The 17,971-nt window shown below is 26.7% G+C and overlaps 1 pseudogene; it reads right to left on the bottom strand.

The window, feature by feature from the left end:
* Nucleotides 1–15,939: 15,939 nt before the first annotated feature.
* Nucleotides 15,940–17,656, bottom strand: LOC117133355 (annotated as a pseudogene).
* Nucleotides 17,657–17,971: the final 315 nt, after the last annotated feature.

A 17,971-nucleotide genomic window follows, 5' to 3' on the forward strand; every position in this document is an offset into this window, starting at 1 on the left:
CTGGTGTGATGTTGAATCTTCACTTTTCTTGACTTTCTGGCCAATATTTCCAATAGTCATACTTTCAGACTAAAACGCGTTAATTCAAACGCGTTACTTTCACTGTTTCTTTTTTCTTTCCTTGTCTTTTCCACGAAAAATAGTTTATCTTCATACATTTTTGACGTGACCGAACTAAAATTGAAATCTTAAGATAACCAAATGATGTTTACAAGTGAAAAAATATGTTATATTCGATATGACTCAACAATAACATACCAGAGAATCACCAGAGCGTCAGAATAACATTTAGACCAAAAAAAAAACCAGGAGTCAGAAACCACGTAACAAAAATTCGATCTCTCTCAGAAGATGAGGATGAAAGATTGTGTCTAGGTAGTTACAAAAAAAAAATTGTGCTTAGGCGTTAGAAATTGTGTATAGGTGTTAGAAATTGACATTAGATGAGAGACTCATTAATTTACTGAGCTCAATTGTGTATAGGTGTTAGAAATTGACATTAGGTTTTAATTTAAAAATGACTATGACATCAGTGAAGATAAAACTGGTCATGTAAAAATGCCCTTTGAAGATATTTTTCTGTAAACGGGTCAAAGTAATGTTAGGGTGGGCATTCGGGTTCGGTTCGGATCAATTCGGGTTTTGGGTTTTCGGGATCAAAGATTTTAGCTCCATTCGGATATTTCTAAATTTCAGTTCTGGTTGGTTCGGGTTCGGATAACCCATTAAAATTATTTTTAAAATTTTAAAATTCATTATATACTTTAAATTTCTCAAAATACATAAACAAAATAATATATTACATACAAATTTGAATAACATATGTCAAAATACCTAAACTTAACATATAATTTGATTTGGTTTGAATATTTGGATAGATAATCAATAGATATTTCAAGTATTTTTGGTGTTTTGAGTATATTTTTGCTATTTTTGCTATTTATTTTTGACTATTTGTATATATTTTCAAGTATTTTTGATAATTTAAAAATATCTTATATATTTTAGATGTTTTTAATACATATTAAATCTAAAATATATTTATATAGGGAGTATAGAAATCTATTTCGGATACATTCGGGTACCCGGAATACTTCGGTTCGGGCCATATTTGGTTCCGGTGCTTTAGATACCAAAATTTTGAACCCGTTCGGATATTTAATCAATTTCGGTTCGGATTCAGTACTACTTTTTCGGGTCAGGTTCAGTTCGGATATTTTTACCCAGGCCTAGTAATGTAGTATATAGCAACATATATCTTCTAATAGCTGGGTTACAATTTCCGAATACCAAAAAAAACTAATTAGGAGTATATGTTACAAAAAAAATCTAATTAGGAGTATCAGATTTGTTTAGTTAAACAGACTTTACTGACGATTATTAGGGCATCTCCATCCCAACTCCATTTTTTTTCTCTAAAATGGAGTAAAAGTGGATATGGAGTAAGGAATGCTCCAACCCAACTCCATATCTCACTCTATAATGAAATTTACTCCATAAATGGAGTAGTTTATTTTTTGTTTGTTCATAACTCCATAATGGAATGGAAAATGAAGTAGAATTAAAACAATTTTACTCCATTTTTACTTTTACTCTATTTTGGAGAAAAAAATCGAGTTTTACATTGGAGATGCTCTTAGGCTTATTTTGTTAGGCAAAACCTTGAGTCAGCAATAACCCTCGAACTCGAATTAATGCTACACGAGGAGAATTGCGTATTGACTATTGAATGCCCAACTACCCTTGTCACCTTGTGTATGGAAACCGTCGGGTGATGATTATTGCATGGGCCATACAAAGAATCATATTGGCTTCTCTTTTGTGATATCTCTATAATATTATCTGAAAAGACACTTTCCTAGGTATCGCACTCACGTTAACTCTCACGGTGGTGGATTACTATAATACCTCTTATGAAATAAAAAGAACATTTAAATATTATTTTTTACTTTTTAAAATTTTCCAAAATAACAATATAAATAAAAAGGAAACATATATAAAGTTTTAAAAATAATTTAAAAACAAAAAATATATGTATATATAATATGATTTCATAAAAAAAAAGCTCACAAAATAGTAATATTCCATTTAAAAGATATCTTTAAGTAACAAAAAATTACTTTTGAAGTAATAAAATACATTTTTTATCTACATCTTCTTAGATGAAAAAATATATTTGTATATAATGTGATTTCATTAAAAAAAGTTCACACAAATGATCTTGATATTAGAAAAAGAAATATTTTTTCTTTTAAAACATAATTTTACACAATACAAATATATATTTTCAAAGTAATTGAATTTTTTAAATATATCTATATATTTTCTTAGATGATTACACAAAATAATTAAGTAACATAAACGTATATAGGTTTAATTGACAAAAAAATATTTTTTTTTTATTATTATTGAAATGTTTTTTTTATGTTTTTTCATATATTTAGTTTACTATAATATCTTACAATTACGGGAAAATAAATAAATTTTATTTTACTTATATAATATAATTTATAAAATACAATCACATTTTTACTGCATATTTTAAGAGATATTGAAAAAACTAAAAATAAATTTTAGCAATAAACATATTAACAAATGAACATATTAGCAATTAATCCAACTTATATCTAAAATCATAGATGTAACTACAATAAGAATGTATAATTTATTAGCAACTAACCCAACTTATATATAAAATCATAGATGTAACTACAATAACAATTTATAATTTATTTATTTTGTTTATATAATAATAATGTATTTATTTTATAAATTTAAATTATATGATGGCTTAAAACATATTAACAAATGATAAATAAAATATTAACTCATTGTTACAATTTAGATCTTTTGTAAAAATTATATATATATGCATGAGACTTTAGAATATTATCATTATATTAATTTATGTAATTTGGAATCAGACATTTTAGTTTATTTTTTATTTCATTCTAATCATAATATATCTTAAATTATACATAATCTTAATAAATTATACTTATGTATTTAAGACAACAACCAACCTAGAATGCAAATAAGAAAATTAATCAAAAAATAATATATTTACAAAAAATAAATATTATAGTTGATTTCAAATAAATAGACAAAATCCAACATGTCCAAATGACAACTAAATTGACTGTAAAAACAACAAAACCAATTAGATAAATATTAAATTAAAGTAATATGATATAATTAATATTAATTATACATATAAGTTATAAATTAATTTAAAATTAAAAATAAATATCTATTAATTACTCCCTCCGTTCCTAAAAGATGTTTGTTCTGGGAAAAAAAATTGTTTCAAAAGATACATTTTTTACTTTTTCAATATATGATCTTATGAAAAATTGTAAGTTTCAAAAACATTAATGGTGTTTATTAAATTTCTATTGGCTAAAAATTATGAAAAAATGTTATCACAAAAAACAATGCATATTTAATGAATTTTCTTAATATATGTGAAAAGTCTAGAATATGCATCTTTTAAAAACAGAGGAAATATTATATTATATTTATTTTATAAATATTTATGTTCGTGCATGAACACAGAAAAATCACCTAGCATACAAATACTCAATAGTCAATAGTCGTTGAGTAGAAACTTGCATTAACTTCGAAGTTAGAACTTGAGTTTCAACGACTTTTAAATACCTCTATCTTCTAAAGGACAGCCCGTCTTAAAATCATTATGGGCCCTGTGCTCAGATTATATTTTCCCAAACTTATAGTTACAAGAACTTTATTTACGACTCCGCGTTTGTTAAAAAAAATAATGCCCCTAGTAAATCCAAAGCTTTAGTTAAAAAAAATAAACCCAAAGCTATACGCTAATTACATTAAATATGAGGAATAATAATTGTGGTTTCCGTATTCCAATGGTTGCGGAGGATAAGATAGAAGTAGAATATGCCCGAGTGGGACAGATAGACAAGTGGGTTAATTAAAATAATTAGTCGTCTCAGATATTTATCTATACTATTATTTGATAAGTAAATTTATTTACTTGTCATGTTTTCTATAATTTTAGTTATTTTGTCCAGTTATTATTTTTTCATAATTTTATGATAAATCATTAATTTAATTAATATTATTATTTAAATTATTATTTTAATATTTAAATATTATCATGATATTAAGATAATTGATAAACATTAACCTATTCTATTGATATACATATTCTATTATTTAAAAAATATTTAAATATATAATTATCATGATATTTAAGATATTTAAATAATAAATTGATATTAACAATATCTACTGATAATATCATCATTATTTTTTTCTTATATTTAGTTGATGATTTTAATGACTAATATTATAGTTAGTTTCTCTGACTTTTATTAGAAATATTAATCAAATACATATTATTAAAAGATTATATATAAATATACTAATATATCTGAATTAATCGGTTTCTTTGGTTTATTCGGTTTGATCGCTTAATATACTTAACCATCTATCTATCTATCTATACTAATAATGGCGAAGTAATTTTTTGGAATCGAGCTCTCACGTTAAAAGTTAGAGCGGTTAATATCGTTTATACCCTTAATGAATCAATTATATAAATTAGTCAAAAAAAAAAAAAATTTTAAATTTATCTGATTATTATTACTATTATTTGCGAAGTAAATTTTTGGAATCGAGCTCTCATGTTAAAAGTTAGAGCAGTTAATATTGTTTATACCCTTAATGAATCAATTATATAAATTAGTCAAAAATAAAAAAAGAATTTTAAATTTAGCTGATTAAATAAATGATTCAAATTAATAATGGAGTTCTAATCACAAATCTCTTTGAATCTTCTCTCCAACTCTACTAAAATCCTAGAAAACCTTTTGCTGTGAAAATAAGAAAACAAGAAAGCACACTTTGCCTTTAACACTTTGGTAAGCTATAAATATTAGGTTAAAACTCATCAGGGATTTTAAACAAAAAAACAAAAAAACAAAAAAACTCATCAGGGTTAATCATGCAAATTGGTGAAGTCTTGGGCTATAAGTCGGCTGGAACCAAACATGCTTTTGCGCGCTTCGCTGTCGATCGATGTCACAAGATGTGCATCGATCGATTATTGTCTCTGAATGTCGACCATTGGTCTTGCTTGATGGTGAGCTCGGATGCTCTCTCTAATTATCTCCAAAATGTTCCAAAATCATTATTTTCTTCCAAATCACTCATGATCCTATAAATATATTAAATAGACTCTAAAACATAATAATTAGTTATTAAAACACTTACAAACCATGCCTAAAAGTGGATAAAATCCATGGTCTATCACCGAAGCAATTTTTTTTGTGTGATGTCAAATATATCAATTGTTGAATATATGAAGAGTAAATTCAATACAAACTGCAATAATTTATTATAGCACATGTTATGTTCTATAAACAGGAAATAATAATTTTAATAAGATGGGATAATATAGTTTTGTTATTGGGATTCATAAGTCACATTTTGGTTATGGGATTCATAAGACACGTTTTGATAAGATGATAGTTTAGTCTATTAAAATATAGTAGGGTCAAGCCCAATGTTTATAATTATGTTATCTAATACATGTGTTGGGTTAACTACATAATACAAAACCTACGAAACTGACTAATCTAGGGGTGGATAAAAAATCCAAATTCAAAAATCCGGACCGATGAATCCGAATCGAACTGAGCTCAACATAAATATCGAATATAATTTGTTTTATTGTTTTATTGTATTTTAGGTTATGGGTGTTATATAAATCGAACTCGAATGAATATCCAAAAAAACTCAGAAAATTCAAAAAAATACTTACAAAATCCAAACTTAATCCCAAATATATATATTTATCAAAATACTCTAAGATTTCAATAAATACCTAAAATAAATATCTTACATAAATAATTAACTCAGATACTTAGTTTAATATATTTTGGTATTATTTTTTCTTCTATATAGTCGAGTTTATCGGATTCATGTGTTTTCACTTAGGATTTATAAGATATGATATGTTTATACAAATTTTTAAGTTTTGTTCTCTAATTTCATTATCTAAACTTTTTGATTTCATTTGTCAAAATTTAACTAGAAACTACAAGAATCGTGACAATTAAATTTCTTGTTTCAATTTTTTTATTTTTTTATCGTTATTTCACTGGATCGTTTTTAGGTTTTGGGTGTAACTAAGTCCAAAAAGTATTTGGGAACCAAAAAACCGATTAAGATTTGTTCAATGAGCAGTTACGTGTATTCTGAATCCTAAGACAACCCAAAATTATATTAGATTTAACAGGTTTTTAAAAATGTTACTATTCCCAAACCAAACTCGCACCAAACTTTTATAATACCTGAAAGAGGGCTGAAATTCATAAACCCGAAATTAAACTCAAACCAAAATTTGATTGAACCCAAACCAAAACACGATAGGTTTCCCAAATACTCACCTTAGAAAAATCTATAGAGTGATTTTTCTTTAAAGATCTGATGTGTCTCACCCGGTGAAGGAATTGCTAAGATGGCTCATATACAAACGACATCTTTCTACTATATATATGGATATTTTATCTATATTATTAAAATAGAAGTACAAAACATAATTTCTCTATTTTAAGTGTTTTACTACAACTTCTCCATTCCTTTTTGAACCAATTCTAACAACTTCATTTATTATCTTCACCGTAATAATTCTACATATATATGAACTCTCTTTTCATATGTTTTATTCACCGTCTTTACATCATAATACAATTACTTCGTAAATTATGTGTCTCATTTTCAAATTTGTTTTGTAAAAAATGAATATTTTTTATATATAAAGACATAAAAATATTAAAGTTATAATATAATTTGTGAAAATATATATAACTATACTAAGGCTTTTTTGGGTTATTCTCTCAAATCTACTAAATTAAGTGGTTACCCTACTTTATTTTAAGAAATATAAAGTTTTATTCATTTAAACCGTAAAATATAAATAGTCAATTTATATAATATATAAATAAAAGATAAATTAATCTGTTAATATATTATTTTACATAAATTTTCATATTAATCCAATAAGATAAATATATGATAAGAAATGTATGTAATACAATTGACGGGTCAAAAAATAAAAATACTAATATATATTATAAACTTATTGTGTTTAGAAATATCATATTTAAAATTATCTAATAAGGATAAATTTTAAAAATATATACCGTCATTTATACAAAGCAAATATTTTTTATACAAAAAAAAAAACACCCGAATAGATATGTGAGTCATGCACTAGTTAATTTTAAATAATTAGACTATTAGAAGCTTGACGAATAATCAATTCTTCCATCTCTCCTCTTTTGACATTAACTTTTATTTCATTTCTTTATATTAGTTCATGAGATACTCATAAAAATCCAGCCAATGGACATGCCGTTACAGTATTCTCCTCCATTCATCTTATTTTTACCAGATTCTTTAACTTCACCACTTCTGACTTTTCGGTTTAAGAGATCTAAGATCAGTACGAATATTTTAGAAAACTGATTTGATTTTGGTTTAGTTCTTTTCTTTTGGTACGGTTCGGTTCTTCGATTTCGGATAAATGTACTTACGCTTAATTCTAACATTAATAGAATAATCAAAATAAATTTGATTTGGTCCCTTAAACTTCTTGAATGATTGAGATTCTTTAGCTATTTCATAGGATAATTTTTACACATTTGGTAGAGCATAATATTTTCATCAGCATTTTATTTATGATTATATTAAAAAGTTGTAGGGAAAAATCCTAAGTTTTCTAATTTATCTTTGATATATCTAACTATATTTATGATTATTTATTATTTTATTCAATATTGTTCAGCGAGACCAAGATAGTGTCTTCAAGCAAGTCATCATGATTATATTCCAGCATTTGTATCGAGAATTACTTTTAGAAGTCAGACTCTCTAGATAAATTTGATGTCTCAAAAACTTAGTTTTTCCCTACAAATTTTGTAAAAATTAGAAAATGGTATTTGTAACATATTATTTAATTTAATTTTGGTATTTGAACTAAAAGTTTACGAGCATGATACGGATTAAAGTCTAGTAATACATAAATGGTATTATAAGAAAAAATATGTATTAATTAATAAGTAGATAACCTTTTGTTTTCACTTTTTAAAATATCATAAAAATAAAATACTCAAAACTTCAATGTAAATTGGACTTTGTGCAAAGAGACTTTAAAAGAAAACGAACGTAAGGCTGGTTCGGGAAGAGGATTGGCCAACATAAATCTGTAACATTAACAACGGTTCCACAACATGCTTTCTTGAGCCCACCGAAACTGAAATGAAAATGAAAAATATTGTGTAGATATTGGCGGCATCCTTCTGTAATGTTCCTAAATGTGTTTTTACACCCTTCAGGATCTGTCGGCTGAGCATTCGGATATGTCAAAGTCATTGCGAAAACAAGAACCATAATCAAAAAAGCAGTTCTCATCATCTTAGATTCCTTTTGATTAAGCAAATTAGAAATCAAAAGAATTTAGTTGATAGTGCTTGTGTGTCGATGATGATGATAGAGCCAATTTATACTTGTTTTATACAATCTTTTTAATTAGAAAGTCTAGATATGGGTTTAGCCAAATAGGTATGTCTTTTATTTATAGATTGAGTACATTTGACCTGTTCATGTAAATAAATAAATATGATCACGTTAGAGTTATTATTCATCTTACCCAGCCACTTAATTAATATTCTTTCTTATTAATCTTTTTGACCAGATTATTACACTTCATTACTTAGTCAAATATATAATTAAGAAAATGACCTTTTAGTCTTAAACTTTCAAAAAAAAATCAGAAAAAACTTTGAACTCGAAAACAGACCATTTAATTCCTGAACTCTTAGTCAAATAAGAAAAAAGCTTAAACAATCGTTGACTAAGCCTTTTTAACACTCTAATTAATCTTCCATTAATTTGTTTGACTGAAGTTAAATCACTAATCTATGTCGATTTGTTAAAACAAAAAACCTAATCTAAACACGAAAAGTTCCATTTCATCATTCTTAAATTCCTAATTTTCATCTCTCTATTCAAAAACATCTCTCAAGATCATTACCGAACATTACAAAACAATCAACATAAGCCATCTTAAAATTCATTACCATAGCTAGCCGTCGGCATTCAGTTCGGTTCAGTTCCAATTTGGTTCTCTGGTTCTAGAAGTTTAAAATATGTTAAATTATATAAAAAGTTTGTTTCGGTTGGGTTCAGTTATTTTTGTTTTTGGTTCAGTTCGGATATCAAAGTCGAGCAGACTTATATCCAAAGTAATATCGGATCCCATTCAGTTCTGGTTTGGTTTCGATTTTTGGTTAATTTGCGTTAAAAAAGTAAAAAATATCAGGGGTTTTCACATTAAATATCAAAAAATTGGGTTTTCAGATAAAAAATATTGTATAAGTCAGATAATTTAAGTATTTTGGATAAAAAGTATTCTATTAATTCATTTTGGGTATTTTGACTTGTAAATATTATTTTTATATTATTTGATTATTTTAATACTAAATATAGTTAATATTTATAAATATATAATTTATATTATAGATATTTGGGTACCCATTCGGTTCTAGGTTTGGTTTCGACTTTTGGTTTTAGAAATATATGATCCACTAGTATAATTGATAGGATCTAATTCAACCTTCGGTTCAGTTCTTCGGTTCTGGATAAATGTCAAAATACAATTCCTTGTAATGAAGTAAATGGTACTCAAATTCTAGATAATTTCCTTTCTAAAGACAGTGTTGTAAAAAAGTTTTTTAATTTTTGTTTATGTGGATCTGTAGATGTAGTAGGTGTTTTGATTTTGATATCATATAACATACCCAACAGCTCTTTATCCCTTCATTTTTGAGAGGTTTTTCATTACAATATATTCTTATCTTCACAAATTTTGAAAGGGTGAATAAACACTCTCAAATTTAAAAGTGCACAAATCATTCTACCAAATACTATTTTTGTTTTTCAGTGTGGTCTTAACAATCCCACGAATTTATAATACATTTCAGTACCAATCTTATCGTTTAAAGGCTATCTATTACACCAAGTTCATGATAGAAAAGAATTGTACTCGTGACCAGAAAGCGTATGTGCATATCTCGATATTAGCTCTCTGAAACATCTTAAGAACAGATCTATGATCTTTACGCAAAGTACAACACTTCCCAACAGCACACCTGCCATTCGCTAAGACAGTCATTTCCAAGCCAAAAGAAACTTTCCAGTAACATGTTTTTAAATAATCTAGTGCTAAAATTTGGTTCCTATTTACGGTTGGTTGTTAAAATTTGTGAGTGTTAAAATCTGTACTCAAATGTAAGTGGTTGTTTTTTAAATGTCTCGAAACTAAACTTCAGAGTTAATGAAGATTCTAGGAAGGATACCATGATTCTGGTGATAGACAGTTACTGAAATCAGCTCATCGGACAGAAAGTCCAGCCTCATCTCTTCTTGGTTCTTCAAATCAAAGAAACGAAATCAGTAAAAACGAAAATATTAAGACAAAAACCTTGCAGGTTTATCTAAATTCAAGCTCTGAGTGGTGGTATCACAAGTCATTAAATACCTAAAATAAGTATCTTACATACATAATTAACTCAGATACTTAGTCTAATATCTTTTGGTATTATTTTTCTTCTATATAGTCGAGTTTATCGGATTCATGTGTTTTCACTTAGGATTTATAAGATATGATATGTTTATACATATTTTTGAGTTTTGTTCTCTAATTTCATTATCCAAACTTTTCGATTTCATTTGTCAAAAATTAAACTAGAAACTACAAGAATTGTGACTATTAAATATCTCGTTTCAAATTTTTTTTTGATCGTTATTTCACTGGATATTTTTTAGGTTTTGGGTTTAACTAAGTCCAAAAAGTATTTTGGAACCAAAAACCCGATTAAGATTTGTTCAATGGATCAGTTACGTGAATTCTAAATCCTAAGACAACCCAAATTATATTAGATGTAACAGGTTTTTAAAAATGTTACTAATCCCGAACCAAACTCGCATCAAACTTTTATAATACCTGAATAGGTCTGAAATTCATAAACCCAAAAATCCGATTAAACCCGAGCCAAAATCTTAGTGAACCCAAACCAAGACACGATAGGTTTCCCAAATACCCACCTTAGACAAATCTATAGAGTGATTTTTCTTTAAAAATCTGATGTGTCTCACCCGGTGAAGGAGTTGCTGAGATGGCTCATATAAAAACAACATATTTCTACTATATATATGGATATTTTATCAATATTATTAAAATAGAAGTAAAAAACACAACTTCTCTATTTTAAGTGTTTTACTACAACTTCTCCATTCCCTTTTGAACTAATTCTAACAACTTCATTTATTATCTTCACCATAATAATTCTACATATTTATGAACTCTCTTTTCATATGTTTTATTAACTGTCTTTACATCACAATACAATTACTTCGTAAATTATGTATCTCATTTTCAATAATTGTTTTTTTTAATGAATATTTTTTTATATAAATACATATAAATATTAAAGTTATAATATAATTTGTGAAAATATATATAACTGTAATAAGGCGTTTTTGGGTTATTCTCTCAAATCTAGTAAATTAAATGGTTCACCTAGTTTATTTTAAGAAATATAAAGTTTTATTCATCTAAACTGTAAAATATAAATAGTCAATTTATATAATTTATAAATAAAATATAAATTAATCTGTTAATATGTTATTTTACATACATTTTCATATTAATCCAATATGATGAATAAATGATAAGAAATGTATTTGATACAGTTGACGGGTCAAAAAAATAAAAATACTAATATATATTATAAACTTATCTTGTTTAGAAATATCATATTTAAAATTATTTATTAAGGATAAATGTTAAAATATCTACCGACATTTAAACAAAGCAAGTATTTATTTATACAAAAATAAAAAACACCCGAATAGATATGTGAGTTATGCACTAGTTAATTTTAAATAATTAGACTATTAGAAGCTTGATGAATAATCAATTCTTCCATCTCTCCTCTTTTGCCCTTAACTTTTATTTCATTTCTTTATGTTAGTTCATGAGATACTCATAAAAATTCAGCCAACGGACATGCCGTTAGAGTATTCTCCTCTATTTATCTTATTTTTACCAGACTCTTTAACTTCACCACTTCTGAATTTTTGGTTTTGGAGATCTAAGTTCAGTACGAATATTTTAAAAAACTGATTTGATTTTGGTTTAGTTCTTTTCTTTTGGTATGGTTCGGTTCTTCGATTTCAGGTAAATGTACTTACGCTTAATTCTAACATTAATAGAATAATCAAAATAAATTTGATTTGGTCCCTTATACTTCTTAAAGGATTGAGATTCTTTAGCTATTTCATAGGATAATTTTTACACATTTGGTAGAGCATAATATTTTCATCAGCTTTTTACTTATGATTATATAAAAAAGTTGTAGGGAAAAATCCTAAGTTTTCTAATTTATCTTTGATATATCTATTATTTTTTAATCTATATTTATTATTTTATTCAATATTATTCAGCGAGACCCAGATAGTGTCTTCCAACAAGTCATCATGATTATATTCCAACATTTGTATTGGGAATTACCTTTAGAAGTCAGACTCTCAAGATAAATTTGACGTCTCGAAAACTTAGTTTTTCTCTACAAATTTAGTAAAATTAAAAAATGGTATTTGTAACATATTATTTAATTTAATTTTTGTATTTGAACTAAAAGTTTAGGAGCATGATACGGATTAAAGTCTAGTAATACATAAATGGTATTATAAGGAAAAATATGTATTAATTAATAAGTAGATAACCTTTTATTTTCACTTTTTCAAATATCATAAAAATAAAATACTCAAAAACTTCAATGTAAATTTGGCTTTGTGCAAAGAGACTTTAACAGAAAACGAACGTAAGGCTCGCTCGGGAAGAGGATTGGCCAACATAAATCTGTAACATTAATAACGGTTCCACAACATGCTTTCTTGAGCCCACCGAAACTGAAATGAAAATGAAAAATATCGCGTAGATATTGGCGGCATCCTTCTGTAGTGTTCCTAAATGCGTTTTTACACCCTTCAGGATCTGTCGGCTGAGCATTCGGATATGACAAAGTCATTGCGAAAACAAGAACCATAATAAAAAAAGCAGTTCTCATCATCTTAGATTCCTTTTGATTAAGAAATTAGAAATCAAAAGAATTTAGTTGATAATACTTGTGTGTCGATGATGATGATAGAGCCAATTTATACTTGTTTTATACAATCTTTTTAGTTAGAAAGTCTAGATATGGGTTTAGCCAAATAGGTATGTCTTTTATTTGTAGATTGAGTACATATGACCTGTTCATGTATATAAATAAATATGACCACGTTAGAGTTATTATTCATCTTACCCAGCCACTTAATTAATATTCTTTTTATTAATCTTTTGACCAGATTATTACAGTTCATTACTTAGTAAAATATATAATATAGTAAATGACCTTTTTTTCCTAAACTTTCAAAAAAAAAATTCAGAAAAAAACTTTGAACTCGAAAACAGACCATTTAATTCCTGAACTCTTAGTTTGGTTCAGTTATTTTTGTTTTTGGTTCAGTTCGGATATCAAAGTTGAGCAGACTTATATCCAAATTAATATCGGATCTTATTTAGTTCTGGTTTGGTTCTGATTTTTGGTTAATTTGGGTTAAAAAGTAAAACATATCAGGGGTTTTCACATTAAATATCAAAAAATTGGGTTTTCAGATAAAAAATATTGTATAAGTCAGATAATTTAAGTATTTTGGATAAAAAGTATTCTATTAATTCATTTTTGGGTATTTCGACTTGTAAATAATATTTTTATATTATTTGATTATTTTAATACTAAATATAGTTAATATTTATAAATATATAAATTATATTCTAGAAATTTGGGTACCCATTCGGTTCTAGGTTTGGTTTCGACTTTTGGTTTTAGAAATATATGATCTACTAGTATAATTGATAGGATCTAATTCAACCTTCGGTTCAGTTCTTCGGTTAAGGATAAATATCAAAATACAATTCCTTGTAGTGAAGTAAATGGTACTGAAATTCTAGATCATTTCCTTTCTAAAAGACAGTGTCGTGAACAAGTTTTCTTAATTTTTTGTTTATGTGGATCTGTAGATGTAGTAGGTGTTTTGATTTTGATATCTTATAACATACCCAACAGCTCTTTATCCCTTCATTTTTGAGGGATTTTTCATTACAATATATTCTTATTTCACAAATTTTGAAAGGGTGAATAAACACTCTCAAATTTAAAAGTGCACAATTCATTCTACCAAATACTATTTTTTTTCCAGTGTGGTCTTAACAATCCCACAAATTTATAATACATTTCAGTACCAATCTTATCGTTTAAAGGCTATCTATTACACCAAGTTCATGATAGAAAAGAAATGTACTCGTGACCAGAAAGTGTGTGTGCATATTTCGATATTAGCTCTCTGAAGCATCTTAAGAACAGATCTATGATCTTTACGCAAAGTATAGCAGTTCCCAATAGCACACCTGCCATTCACTAAGACAGTCATTTCCAAGCCAAAGGAAACTTTCCAGTTACATGTTTTTAAATAATCTAGTGCTAAAAGTTGGTTCCTATTTACGGTTGGTTGTTAAAATTTGTGAGTGTTAAAATCTGTACTCAAATGTAAGTGGTTGTTTTTTAAATTTCTCGAAACTAAACTTAAGAGTTAATGAAGATTCTAGGAAGGATACCATGAATCTGGTGATAGACAGTTACTGAAATCAGCTCATCGGACAGAAAGTCCAGCCTCATCTCTTCTTGGTTCTTCAAATCAGAGACACGAAATCAGTAAAAAAGAAAATATTAAGACAGAAAACCTTGCAGGTTTATCTAAATTCAAGCTCTGAGTGGTGGTATCACAAGTCATTAAATAGCTAAAATAAGTATCTTACATAAATAATTAACTCAGATACTTAGTCTAATATCTTTTGGTATTATTTTTCTTCTATATAGTCGAGTTTATCGGATTCATGTGTTTTCACTTAGGATTTATAAGATATGATATGTCTATACATATTTTTGAGTTTTGTTCTCTAATTTCATTATCCAAACTCTTTGATTTCATTTGTCAAAAATTAAACTAGAAACTACAAGAATTGTGACTATTAAATTTCTCGTTTCAATTTTTTTTTTGATCGTTATTTCACTGGATCTTTTTTAGGTTTTGGGTTTAAATAAGTCCAAAAAGTATTTTGGAACCAAAAACCCGATTAAGATTTGTTCAATGGATCAGTTACGTGAATTCTGAATCCTAAGACAACCCAAAATTATATTAGATGTAACAGTTTTTTTAAAATGTTACTAATCCCGAACCAAACTCGCATCAAACTTTTATAATACCTGAATAGGACTGAAATTCATAAACCCAAAAATCCGATTAAACCCAAACCAAAATCTTAGTGAACCCAAACCAAGACACGATAGGTTTTCCCAAATACCCACCTTAGACAAATCTATAGAGTGATTTTTCTTTAAAAATCTGATGTGTCTCACCCGGTGAAGGAGTTGCTGAGGTGGCTCATATAAAAACAACATATTTCTACTATATATATGGATATTTTATCAATATTATTAAAATAGAAGTACAAAACAGAACTTCCCTATTTTAAGTGTTTTACTACAACTTCTCCATTCCTTTTTGAACTAATTCTAACAACTTCATTTATTATCTTCACCATAATAATTCTACATATTTATGAACTCTCTTTTCATATGTTTTAGAGTAAATTAGCTCAATATCCAAAAAGAAGTGAGATACCATAGAGTTGTGGAAAAATGGTGATGATGGGGGGAAAAAAATTGGGGGGAAATAGGGTATAGAGTGCAAATAGGGTATATGTTGAGTGTAGGGAATACAAATTCTCTATGTTTTATTAACTGTCTTTACATCACAATACAATTACTTCGTAAATTATGTATCTCATTTTCAATAATTGTTTTTTTTAATGAATATTTTTTTATATAAATACATATAAATATTAAAGTTATCATATAATTTGTGAAAATATATATAACTGTAATAAGGCGTTTTTGGGTTATTCTCTCAAATCTACTAAATTATTTGGTTCACCTAGTTTATTTTAAGATATATAAAGTTTTATTCATTTAAACTGTAAAATATAAATAGTCAATTTATATAATTTATAAATAAAATATAAATTAATCTGTTAATATATTATTTTACATACATTTTCATATTAATCCAATACGATGAATATATGATAAGAAATGTATTTTATACAGTTGACGGGTCAAAAAAATAAAAATACTAATATATATTATAAACTTATCTTGTTTACAAATATTATATTTAAAATTATTTATTAAGGATAAATGTTAAAATATCTACCGCCATTTATACAAACCAAGTATTTATTTATACAAAAATAAAAAAACACCCGAATAGATATGTGAGTTATGCACTAGTTAATTTTAAATAATTAGACTATTAGAAGCTTGATGAATAATCAATTCTTCCATCTCTCCTCTTTTGCCCTTAACTTTTATATCATTTCTTTATGTTAGTTCATGAGATACTCATAAAAATCCAGCCAACGGACATGCCGTTAGAGTATTCTCCTCTATTTATCTTATTTTTACCAGACTCTTTAACTTCACCACTTCTGAATTTTTGGTTTTAGAGATCTAAGTTCAGTACGAATATTTTAAAAAACTGATTTGTTTTGGTTTAGTTCTTTTCTTTTGGTATGGTTTGGTTCTTCGATTTCAGGTAAATGTAGTTACGCTTAATTCTAACAGTAATAGAATAATCAAAATAAATTTGATTTGGTCCCTTAAACTTCTTAAATGATTGAGATTCTTTAGCTATTTCATAGGATATTTTTTACACATTTGGTAGAGGATAATATTTTCATCATCTTTTTATTTATGATTATATAAAAAAGTTGTAGGGTTAAAATCCTATGTTTTCTAATTTATCTTTGATATATCTATTATTTTTTAATCTATATTTATTATTTTATTCAATATTGTTCAGCGAGATCCAGATGGCGTCTTCCAACAAGTCATCGTGATTATATTCCAACATTTGTATCGGGAATTACCTTTAGAAGTCAGACTCTCTAGATAAATTTGACGTCTCGAAAACTTAGTTTTTCTCTACAAATTTAGTAAAATTAAAAAATGATATTTGTAACATATTATTTAATTTAATTTTTGTATTTGAACTAAAAGTTTACGAGCATGATACGGATTAAAGTCTAGTAATACATAAATGGTATTATAAGGAAAAATATATATTAATTAATAAGTAGATAACCTTTTATTTTCACTTTTTAAAATATCATAAAAATAAAATACTCAAGAACTTCAATGTAAATTTGACTTTGTGCAAAGAGACTTTAACAGAAAACGAACATAAGGCTCGTTCGGGAAGAGGATTGGCCAACATAAATCTGTAACATTAATAACGGTTCCACACAACATGCTTTCTTGAGCCCACCGGATCTGTCGGCTGAATTCGGATATGACAAAGTCATTGCAAAAACAAGAACCATAATAAAAAAAGCAGTTCTCATCATCCTAGATTCCTTTTGATTAAGCAAATTAGAAATCAAAAGAATTTAGTTGATAGTGCTTGTGTGTCGATGATGATGATAGAGCCAATTTATACTTGTTTTATACAATCTTTTTAGTTAGAAAGTCTAGATATGGGTTTAGCCAAATAGGTATGTCTTTTATTTGTAGATTGAGTACATTTGACCTGTTCATGTAAATAAATAAATATGACCACGTTAGAGTTATTATTCATCTTACCCAGCCACTTAATTAATATTCTTTCTTATTAATCTTTTGACCAGATTATTACAGTTCATTACTTAGTCAAATATATAATAGAGTAAATAACCTTTTACTCCTAAACTTTCAAAAAACAAAAA

This window comes from Brassica rapa, chromosome A04 (assembly GCF_000309985.2).
Source record: "Brassica rapa cultivar Chiifu-401-42 chromosome A04, CAAS_Brap_v3.01, whole genome shotgun sequence".
Lineage (NCBI taxonomy): Eukaryota > Viridiplantae > Streptophyta > Magnoliopsida > Brassicales > Brassicaceae > Brassica > Brassica rapa.